The sequence below is a fragment of the Ricinus communis genome, chromosome 2 (genome assembly GCF_019578655.1).
Source record: "Ricinus communis isolate WT05 ecotype wild-type chromosome 2, ASM1957865v1, whole genome shotgun sequence".
NCBI classification, from domain to species: Eukaryota; Viridiplantae; Streptophyta; class Magnoliopsida; order Malpighiales; family Euphorbiaceae; genus Ricinus; species Ricinus communis.
The window spans coordinates 13,579,647-13,590,688 of record NC_063257.1 but is presented as its reverse complement, the minus strand read 5'-3'; positions in this window follow the sequence as shown (position 1 = coordinate 13,590,688).

Sequence of the window (11,042 nt, the reverse complement as noted above, 5' to 3'; positions counted from 1 at the left end):
GCGTGTCCTTGGGCGTGTTGGTAAACACGGGCATGGTTGAAATGAACACGGGCGTGTCCTTGGGCATGTTGGTCAACACGGGCAGTGTTGTGACCAACACGGCCGTGTCCGTCCATACGGGCATTCGTTGGGCAGTTTTTTGGCGCATCGGTAGCCTTCCTTGCCTGGTTGCGAGGCGGGCACGTGACATGTGGAGAAGGGGAGAAAGGATATTGGTGGGTGTGATGGGGAAGTTAAGTGCATGTGGGTAATTATAAAATACTCCCGTTTTATAAAAAATTACAAAAATACTTTCATTTTAATTTTATAATATTTTTACGCTTTGTGTTTTCTTTCTTATTCTTGTGTTTTCTTCATCTGTAGCTAGTTCTTTGCAAAATATCAACTGGGTTAAAGATTTCAATATCCTTCTCAGTCGCCGGAATTAGCCTGAACGGCGTCAAGAAATTGCTGCCTTCTTCACCTTTTTTGCCACTCACCGTCGTTGATAGTTGCTGCCTCTGCCACCATCGAGCTCGTCGTCGACAGCTGCACCTCATGCTAGCTTCACCGTCTCCCAATCGAACCCTCCTCCTTCTGCTATCAATAGCAGCAGCTCCTCTTCCTTTTTTCATTCTCTTTCTTTCTTTTTCTTCTTTTTCTTTTTCCTTCCCATATCCCCTGAAATTCCCACTAGACCCTTAAGCTTATAATGATTGTCTCAATCAACCCCTAATTGTTACTTTTGGCCCAAATAAGAATTATTAAAAATATCAATTACTCATTTAATCTTGCTTTTAGTAAAGAAATTACTAGAATACCCTTATTGACACAACTATTTATAAAAATACCAACAATTATATTTTCCACTTAATCAACTTTAGTTTTAGCCCCTTTCCAATAAATAAATATCAAATTAATTATAGCACTTAATTATTTCAATTAATCAATTTATTTACTATTTTTAATTAAATCCAATATTATTTTGCTAATTAATTTTTTTATCATTCCCCAACTAAATTCTTCAAGAAAAGTATTTTTATAGCCTTCAATATAAAATTTAATCTATATATTCGAATTGAGAAAATATTAAGTGCGACACCTAATTGTTGTTTAATTAGACTAATTTAATATAGTTTAAATAATCATTTTATTTTTATCTAATATTAAAATCTTTTTTTTAAATTAAGGACTCAATAATAATTTCATTATAAATCATTCAATGTAAAATAAAGATTCTTTACTTTAATCATACATGTTGAAATTTTTAAAATGTTTAGTTTTATTATTATCATCATCACAAATTTTTATTATTATTTTTATTATTATATTATTATTATTATTATGGTTCCTTAGGTACGAGTGTTATAGTTTAGTTGACATTTAGTTAATATTAAAAGAGGTATGGTTTATGTTTTGTTGATTTTTTATTTATTGTCTAACTCATATATTTTTAGATTTTAATTTTATTTGTTAGTTTTTATTTATTTAATAATTTTTTATAACTCGTTAATTTTATTGATTTTTGATTAATTTTAGTCGATGTATGATTTTTTTTAAAAGATTTTTAGTATAGTTAATGTTCAGTTGATTTTTAGGATATTTGACTTTAATGTATTTTTACAAATATTTTTTTCTAATAAAGTGTATTTTTGTAAACTAATTTCTTGAGGTAAGAATATAATTATTATTAAAAAATAAAGATATCTATGTAAATATTATTTTTCAATAATTTGTTGTCTATGGTCAGTTGTGAAGAAGAGGCAAAGGACTCACTTTTCTTGCCACATAAGCTACCAACGGACACCCTTTAATATACAAGTCTAGCGAGAAGCTTAAATTAGATGTTTGACAATTTCATATTTAATTGCGTCTAAAAATAGACAAGGACAGATGCATCCACGCTTCGCACCAAATTTTAAGTGGAATAAATTTCAATTTGGCTATTAATTTTATCATATAAATTTAATTTGATTAATTTTTTATATTTATAGATTTTTTAATCTAAATTTTTATATATTTAATTTAAATTAGTTATATTTTGAATAAAAATGAGAAAGTGAGAGTCACTCTCTTTTAAAAATAAATTTTTTAAATAATTTTTTTTAAAAATTAATATTATTTAAAATTATATAATAATTTTAATACAATTAATATAATTAAGCAATAAGTCATTATTACCACCATTATACTTGATGAAACCGCTCTCACTTTCACCGCTTTCGGCACTACCACCACTGTAACTATCTCATTCACTATCATTATTAAGAAAAAACAGTAAGAACACTGTAATGATATTTATTTTTTTATAACTTAATTACTAATTAAATCATGAACTTTATATTTGTTAACAATTTTATCCTATTGCATTAAAATTTTAAAATAAATACTCATATTTTGAATTTTTTTCAAAAATATTTTTTGATGTCAATTTTTAAAAATTTACTGTTAAAAAAGATAGTGTGGTAAATTGATTGTGCTTATTAAAAAATTAATAATTGTAAATCCGATATGATAGTTTATTTTAAACTTAATAATATGGTCATTACAAGTTTTACACATATGCATCTTTTTACATATCTTACATTTAAATGCAAATAAAGTTTTACCAACTCACTAATTTTAGTAAGCATAATTAACTTGTCACATCGTTCTTCTCATTGTAAATTTCAAAAATTATTGCTAAAAAATATTTTTGAAAATAAACCGGAAGTATGAATATTTATTTTTAAAATCTTAAAACAATTGAATAAAGTTGTTAAAAAGTGTAAAGCTCAAGATTTAATTGGTAATTAGGCCTTTTTTACTGTGTTTTATTTAAATATCAATATACATGGCTTACCCAAATTAGGTCCAACTATTTAATTTTTTTATCCTTTTCTTATACCATAAAGTCCAGCTGTAACGACCCAGAACCGATCACATGAGATATTGTCCGCTTTGACCCTCATTGGCCTCACGATTTTATCTCTTTAGCGAGTTCGACAACTTCCCAGGAGGTCCTCCATCTTGAAGTTTTTATGAACCAAGCACGTTTAACTTTGGAGTTTCTATAACTTCAAAGCCAAACAACCAAGAGACATCTCATGTGATTAGTTCCAACTCTTTACATATATGTTATCAACCATTTCCTGCCCCATTTCAATGTGCAATTCGATTCATTCATGTACCCCCGTACCTTAGAGTGATGCCATCCTAAAAGCCTGCCAGAAGCCGCTCCTTGTCCAGGCATTTTATCTTTGCCCGGCGTTCACTTTCCGCCCTCGTCGGACCGCTTCTCTAGGCTAAATTGTCACACTACCACGCAAAACTCTATATATAATCATAATCTTCAATTAATATTATGCTTACTCTATTGAGATTTTAATTAACAATATAAGATTAAACAAGTTAAAAATTTATCTAGACACACGTAGATTCGATCAACGTGCTATCGGTCGTCAGAGTCTGATTGACAATCCGAAGATTTCTATGGTTGATCTTCATATGTAGATCATGATTTTGGTGTGCAATTGTTTGTTCAAATCACTGAACAATTACAGAATACTAAAACAGTTCCAAAATTTTTCAACAATACCCAATTGTTGCAAACTCGGTAATGATGAGGAAAGTCTACTGGTGTGGTTGGATTGTCCTTAACACATTGGAGTTGGCCGGAATTGGTCTCTCCCTACCACGTGGACCATCATTTTTGGTCGAACTAGAGGTTATTGTTGCCCTTCAATCGAAGGCCAACATAAGACAAGCCCAAAGCCAATTGTTATTGTCAGCCGGAGAAGAAAGCGTTGATGTTTGAAAGTTTCAATCACTAAGAATTCTTTCTTTATTTTTTTGCTTCCGGAAGAAATCGAAGAATTTCTTGGAAATCCTACAAGATCCATTCATTCTTTTTTCTTTGACAGATCGTCAGAACTTCATCTGGGTTCGAATCCTACTGAGAGGTTCACTAGAGATCAGATCTTATTGAAGAAAGAACAAGATGTTTCTTTTGTCCCTTCCAAGCGATCGGAAAATAAAGAAATAGTTAATATATTCAAGATAAACACGTATTTACAAAATACCATCTCAATTCATCCTATTTTACTAGATCCAGGATGTGATATGGTTCTGAAAGATGAACTGGATATGGACAGTTCCAATAAGATTTATTTCTTGAACTAAAATTCAGTTTTTGATTTATTTAATCTATTTCATGATCGGAACAAGGGGAGGGATATACACATTACATCCCGATTTTGAATCAGAAGAGAGATTTCAAGAAATGGCGGATCTATTCACTCTATCAATAACTGAGCCGGATCTGGTGTATCATAAGGGATTTACCTTTTTTATTGATTCCTACATATTGGATCAAAACCAATTCTTAAATGAGGTATTCAACTCCAGGGATGAATCGAAAAAGAAATCTTTATTGGTTCTACCTCCTATTTTTTATGAAGAGAATGAATCTTTTTATCGAAGGATCAGAAAAAATGGGTCCGGATCTCCTGCGGGAATGATTTTGAAGATTCAAAATAAAAAAATAGTGGTATTTGCTAGCAACAACATAATGGAAGCAGTCAATCCATATATCCTAAATCACTGAAAAATTATCGGCCTCCTCTTCCTTTTTCTACAGATACTAACAGTGTAAATTATATCATGGATTCAACCATGGACCCTTGTGAATCTAAGTTATCTTACACGTATATAACTTTTATTTTTCAGTATTTTATTTAGTTATTTTTTTAATCGTATATAATTTTTTTTCATAGTTTTTTGGATAATAAAATAGTCATATTACAAATTAATTAATTATAAAATTCATAATATGATATTTATATTTGATATTTAGTAAATTAATAATTTTATTAAGTATTAAATATTAAACATAATTTTATTTTTGTTAAATATTAATTGTTTTTTATTTAAAATTATATTAATAGTTACTCTCTTCATCCCATATTAATTGTTTTTAGTATTTTATTTAGATTAATACAATATTAATAAGCTTAATTATAGGGAATAAATAGCTAACTGAGAGTAAATGACTCTTTTATAGATATTAATGTGTATACTATATTCAATGAACCTCAAATGTATATTTGATGAACTTGTAGTTTATAGATAACTAATCTATTATTTTTTAACATATGAATACTGGATTTTTTATACACAGACGGTATATTAATTATTTATAAAGTGTATATTTATTTATTATTAGACATGAACTTTAGATTCATCAGTTATAAAGTGTATATTCATGTTAATTGACATTCTTTTTAGTATTTTATTTAGATTAAGGAAGCATTTAATAAGCTTAATTATAGGAAACAAATAGCTAATTGAGACTAAATGACTCTTCTGTAGATATTAATGTATACTATAATACAGGATGTGAATATTCTGTTGTATATTTCAAATTTGATTCCTTATCCTTAATTTTCTGTTGTAACTACTCCTTAAGTTTCATTCAAATCATTTTGAATTGTTCAAACTTGGCAGCTGTTAGTTAGTTGTTGCTGCAGCATTCTGTATATTCTATCAGTCTAAATGAAAGATAGTGTGATTCATTCAACAATTCTGTAATGGTTTGGGTTCCTTGGGTGAGGTCTTTGATATGGTTTTTGATATGTTTGATCCTACCTCGTGATGGTTTGGTATATGTGTTTGTAAGAATTTTCCATGCTTCTTTTGAAGTTTTGGCTCTTGCAATGAAAGGAATGATAGATGGAGATAGAGACCTATTAAAGCATTGAGAATGATTTGATCTTGGCGTGTCCAGATTATATAATCTGAATTGAGAGAACCATCAGTTGAGGTTTTAGGAGGACATGGTTTTGAACCATCAATGTAACCCAGAAGATCATATACCCTACAAAGAGTGTATTGAATTGCAACTTCCAGGAGAGGTAGTTTGAAGTAGTGAGTTTCAAAGGTGTTTGAGCAGCTATATTGATGGTTATTAGTGTTTTGTGTGAATCATTGGTGTTTTGAATGGTGGGAGTATCATTAGTGGTGGTCATTGTTTTAGAGGTGAATTAGAGGAAAATAAATTTTGCTCTGATACCATAAAAGGCTGCCAAAATTGTTGAATGATACACACTATCTTTCATTTAGACTGATAGAATATATATACAACTAGAGTGCTGCAGTCATACTTTCCTGCCTCAGCCAACATTGCACATCATAACAATTTTGCCAAAAGAAACACAACACCCACTTTTAATAATAACCAATCAGCTACTCCAATCAATCGCAATCAACCTCGAACCTCTAACAAAACACCACGAGCATATCTTGGCTTCTGCCAAATCTGCAGAACTCAAGGACACTCAGCAAAAAAATTTCCAAATTATTGCATCATTCCCATTACCCAAAACACCAACTCAGGCCCATAAAATAACCTCAAGCCACCGCAAGCAAACATTGCAGCTCAATCTTCTCAAAATCAATGGCTACTTGACAGTGGAGCAACACACCATGTCACCACAGATTTAAATAATCTTGCTCTTCATGCTCTATATACTGATTCTGATGATATATTGATAGGAGATGGTACTGGATTATCAATTACTCATACTGGCTCTACCTCTATGCACTCCAAATTCTAAATTTCAGTTAGATAATATTCTTTGTGTTCCCAGCATGAAACATAATCTAATTTCTATTTCTAAATTTTATACTATAAATAATACCTCCATTGAATCGTTACCAAATTCTTTTGTTGTGAAGGATCTCCAAACAGGTGCAATGCTGATGAAGGGTAAAGCTACAGGTGGAGTTTATGAGTGGCCTACTTCTCAACCCATTCTTGCCTTCTTTAGTCTAAAAGCAACGTCCTCTGAGTGGCACAGTCGTTTAAGACACCCAGCTCTTCCAATAATGAGGCATATTGTCTCCAAAAATAATCTTCAAATATCTTCTATGCCTTCTGATTTTTGTAATTCTTGTCAGTGCAATAAAAGTCACAAACAACCTTTTTCTTCCTTTTCTTCTCTTGTGTTAAAGAATCCTTTAGATATCATATTCTCTGATGTCTGGACCTCACCGGTAATATCATCTGAAGGATTTAAATACTATATGATTTTTATTGATCACCATACCAAATACATTTGGTTTTATCCTTTGAAACGTAAATCTGAAGTTAAGGAAGCGTTTATTAGATTCAAAGCCATTATTGAAAATCACCTCAAAATTTTATACTCCGATAATGGTGGTGAATATATGGCTTTAAACAATTTTTAGCAGAACATGGTGTTACACATCTCACTACTCCTCCTCACACACCTGAACACAATGGCCTAGCTGAAAGGAGATATCTCCATATTGTTGAAACTGGGCTAACCCTTTTGTCTCATGTATCTATTCCTTTATCCTATTGGAATTATGCCTTTTCAACTGCAGTGTATCTGATAAACAGAATGCCTACCCAAACCCTTAATTTTCTCTTCCCATATGAATTTTTTTTCAAACAACACCTAATTATTCAAAATAACGGATTTTTGGATGCTTGTGCTACCCTTGGCTAAGACCATATACATCATATAAATTAGAATCTCGGTCAAAGCCATGTGTTTTTCTGGGTTATTCCTTAACTCAAAGTGCTTATTTATATTTTGATACATCCTCCTCTAAAATTTACACTTCTAGACACGTCAGGTTTGTTGAGTCTATCTTTCCCTTTAAAACTCTTAACTCATCAAAATCTGAAATACGTGATCTATCATTATCTACTTGGATTCCACAAATTATCAAAGTCCCAATTGCTGATTCATCATCAAGGTCACTCATATCTTCAACTGTAGGTAACACTCTATTAGTATCTAAGAATCAACAATCAGCTCAATCGCAACAAAATCTCTCCTCATCAAATCCACAACCTTCAAACACCACCCAACCCCACCATATGAAAACAAGATCACACAATAACATTCATAAACCTATTCAGAAACTCAACCTAAACACTCAACTCCAACAATCCAACTCTCTTGAACCCACATCAACTAGTCAAGCTTTAAAGGATCCCAAATGGCGTAAAGCCATGTTTGAGGAGTATGATGCTTTAGTGGAAAATGGAACCTGGGAATTAGTTCCATCAGATCCTTCTAAGAATGTGGTTGGCAGTAAATAGATTTTTCATACTAAATTTTCCCCTGATGGTACTATTGACAGGTTTAAAGCTCGTTTAGTTACTAAAGGATTTCATCAAAGGCCAGGTATAGATTATCATGATACCTTTAGCCTGATGATTAAACCAACAACAATACGTCTTGTCTTGAGCATTGCAGTGTCTAAAGGCTGGTTGCTACAGCAACTAGATGTAAACAATGCATTCTTACAAGGACATCTTTATGAGACAGTGTACATGTGTCAACCACCGGGCTTCATTAATCCAGAAAATCCTTCAAATGTTTGCAAACTAAGGAAAGTAATTTATGGCTTGAAGCAAGCCCCAAAGGCATGGTACCATGAATTGAAAATTTTTCTTCTTCAACTGGGATTCAAAAATTCATGTGCAGATACATCTCTCTTTGTACATCAGTCTAAAGGTGATCTAATTTATATTTTGGTCTATGTTGACGATATTATTATTACAGGTAATAATGTCGACAACATAGAACAATTTATAACCACTCTTGCTGCAAAGTTCTCAATAAAAGATTTGGGACCATTGTCATATTTTCTTGGTGTCGAAGTTGTTCCAAATCAGAAAGGTTTATTGCTATCTCAACAAAAATACTTGAGAGATTTATTAACTCGCACCAAAATGATAGATGCAAAGCCCGTGCAGACACCAATGAGTCCTTTATTATCATCAATGATGCACTCAAGTGAACTTCTTCAGGATCCCTCAAAATATAGAGCTGTCATTATCAGTCTTCAATATCTATTAATGACCATACCTGATATTGCTTTCCCAGTCAATAAATTGTCCCAATTTATGCATAAACCGACAAATGAACATTGGCTTCTTGTAAAAAGAATATTGCGCTATCTTGTTGGCATTCAAAACAAATCCTTACAACTTCATCGGAGTTCAGATGCCACCTTACATGCCTTCTCAGATGCAGATTGGGTGGAGATAAAGATAGCTATTATTCAACTGGTGCTTATGTGATTTATTTTGGCAGAAATCCTATTTCATGGAGCTCCAAGAAACAACGTACAGTAACAAGATCCTCCACGGAAGCTGAGTACAGATCAATTACAAACACTGCTGTAGAAATCAATTGGATCACTTCTCTTTTACGTGATCTTGGCCAGCAAATCAATTCTGCTCTAGTTATATATTATGACAACTTAGGTGCCAATCAATTATGTTCTAATTCAGTTTTTCATTCAAGAATGAAGCATTTGGCCATTGACTTTCATTTTGTACGAGATCAAGTTCAGAATGGTACACTTCGTGTTTCGCATGTCTCCATAATTTATCAACTAGCTGATGCTCTAACCAAACCGTTGACAAGAACCAGATTTCTTCTTCTACGATACAAGATTGGATTCTTGGACAGACCTCCATCTTGAGGGGAAATAATACAGACTATGAAGATTTTGTTGTATATTTCAAACTTGATTCCTTATCTTTAATTTCTGTTGTAACTACTCTTTAAGTTTCATTTAAATCATTTTGAATTGTTCAAACTTGGCAGTTGTTAGTTAGTTGTTGCTGCAGCACTCTAGTTGTATATATATTCTATCAGTCTAAATGAAAGATAGTGTGATTCATTCAACAATTCTGGCAGCCCTTTATACTATATATTAAATGAACTTCAAGTGTACATTTGATGAACTGGTAGTTTATAGATAATGAACGTGTTATTTTTTAACATATGAATACTGATTTATTTTATGTATAGATGGTATATTCATTATTTATAAAGTATATATTTATTTGTTATTAGTGTCAAGTTCATTAAATATGGACTTTAGATTCATCACTTATAAAAGTGTATATTCATACTAATTAACGTTTTTTTAGTATTTTATTTAGATTAAGAAAATATCTAATAAGCTTAATTATAGAGAACAAATAGCTAGTTGAGACTAAATTACCTTTCTATAGATATTACTGTGTGTACTATATTAAATGAACATCAAGTATATATTTGATGAACTTGTACTGTATAGATAATGAACATGTTATTTTTTAACCCATAAATACTGATTTGTTTAGTGCACAGATGGTATATTAATTACTTATAAAGTATATATTCATTTATTTTTAGTGTCAAGTTCATTAAACATGGACTTTAGATTCATCATTTATAAAGTTTATATTCATACTAATTAATATTTTTTTAGTATTTTGTTTAGATTAAGAAAGCATTTAATAAGTCTAATTATAGGAAACAAATAGCTAATTGAGACTAAATGACTCTTCTATAGATATTAATATGTATACTATATTAAATAAACTTCAAGTGTACATTTGATGAACTTATAGTTTATAGATAATGAACGTGTTATTTTTTAACCTATGAATACTGATTTATTTTATGCACATAAAGTGTATATTTATTTATTATTAGTGGTCAAATTCATTAAACAAGAACTTTAGATTCATCATTTATAAAGTATACATTCATTTGTTATTAGATTCATCATTTATAAAGTATACATTCATTTGTTATTAGTGTAAGATTTATTAAACATAAATTTTATGTTAATTACTTATAAATTGTATATTCATATGTTATTAATATAAGGTTCATTATATATAAAGTGTATATTTATTAACTTTTACTTATGAACCTATGCTTAATATATGAATCTATTATTTATTAGTTATAAAGTGTATATTTATTTATTATTAGTATCAAGTTCATTAAACATAAATTTTAGGTTCATTATTTACAAATTTTATGTTTATATATTATTAGTGTCAGATCTATTAAACATAAATTTTAAATTCATTACTTATAAATTGTATATTCATCTATTATTAGTATAAGATTCATTAAATATGAAGTGTATATTCATTAATTTTACTGATGAACTTGTTCTTAACATATAAATCTATTTTTTAATTTATGATTTTTTAGACTATAACTTATGAACCTTGGGTATACATGTGATAAATT